The sequence below is a fragment of the Aplysia californica genome, unplaced genomic scaffold, assembly GCF_000002075.1.
Source record: "Aplysia californica isolate F4 #8 unplaced genomic scaffold, AplCal3.0 scaffold00999, whole genome shotgun sequence".
NCBI lineage: Eukaryota > Metazoa > Mollusca > Gastropoda > Aplysiida > Aplysiidae > Aplysia > Aplysia californica.
The window spans coordinates 158,980-160,548 of record NW_004798269.1 but is presented as its reverse complement, the minus strand read 5'-3'; the positions used below and the strand labels follow the sequence as shown (position 1 = coordinate 160,548).

Here is a 1,569-nt window from a genome sequence, read left to right as displayed (position 1 = left end):
CACACTTAGACCCTGACTGATGGCCTTCACCTCTGATTGTGATTCAATAACAATCAATACAGACTACCATGGGGGAAAAAAACCACACCGGGGACATTCCTTTTTTAAAAATAAAATATAATCCTAGGTGTGACGTCAGCCAACAGCTGTACCGTGGGCGATGAGACAAATAATATGGGGAATGAAAAACAACAACCAAAACCCGGACGTATTATATAGATCTATATAAGAACTATTTTGAATTCCAAGGCACGTAAAAATGAGTTTGTATCTAAGGTGATAATACGAAAAAGAGCACACTTGTCCATGTTTGAGTATTTTCTCTTTCGGTGACCGCCAATCGGTTACTAAATCCTTCAGCGCGAGGATATAATACGGTGGGAGGACTGTTGTACTCAATATATGTCTTCTTTGACTTTTTTTTAACGAAGGCATTTTTCCTGTGTGCGACAGTGAAGCATCTGTAACTGTTACACTACAGAAACTGGTACTGCTATTACTATAGATATCCTTATGATTACGGAAAGTCTTTTTTTGCTGTAGTGGCTGCTGTTGTTGGAATTGCAGTTTAGTTTTAGTAAGAGTTTAGGTTTTAGTTTAAGTAAGTGTTTAACGGCACTTGCAACACAAAGGTCATTTCGGTGCCAAAGAAAAGAGGTGTTTTACAAGAGAGTAACAAACACAAGAAAAGAAGGAGGGGATAAGAACGATAGATAAGTGATAGAAAAGGAGCAAACCACACCAGAGCACCAGCCAACCACCCAATAAACTAGTCCATACCCACCGCAATACCATACGTCACTTCCCCTACCTACCCTCATAATAACTTATTATGGTTTACTCATTATGTAAGAACAGGCACGGCAGGGTCCTTTCGTCAGTATGAGGTGACCTTTTATCAATACGAAATAACTTCTCTTTTTTTTTACAAATATCTTTCTATGACAATATCAGCGCTTATCCAATGGAATCCGATACAGTTAACGTCAACATTTATTTTGTTTGTTTTTTGTTTTTAAACAGGCCAACGGCGTGATATTCAACAGGAAACGCCGACGTAGGCTAGGCCGAAAACAAATCCAATAAAAAAATAAATAATAAAATAAAAATAAACCCTAAGTTATGGCGCTACAGATCACAAATAAATGCACACAGCATTGGATATTTCCGATTTTTGCTGTCGCGCAAGAGCTGCTACTGTCGCTGTCGTCACGAAGCGTTCACAAGTGCTCCACGACCCTTGAACTTTGAACCAGCTGAACACTCAGTGACCGCAAAGGGAAGGTCGAGTGCTCTGCTCTTGCTGAGCGGATTTACAGTGTACTGTGTAGGGCTTTGGCCTAGCTTGGGACTGGCTGAGTGATGATAGCGACACAAAAGCGATTGTGTCTCAAACATAGTAGATCTAGTAAAGTTGCAGACCAGGAACAAGATTCAGAATAATATATTTATAGCACGGTAATATTTCCCCCCCACTAAGATCAAGCTTGGTTTACGTGGCGTTGCGTGTGACTGCAGTCAAGAAACGCAATAGCGGAAGATATATAATGAGAAATTCCGATGATGAGG

At 40.2% G+C, this 1,569-nt stretch overlaps 1 protein-coding gene across 1 annotated transcript in view; it reads right to left on the bottom strand.

Annotated features, from left to right (window-relative positions):
* LOC101848393 (cyclin-I) overlaps positions 1 to 1,569 on the bottom strand; it is a gene marked incomplete in the record, with an annotated part of 51,371 nt that overhangs the window by 28,029 nt on the left and 21,773 nt on the right.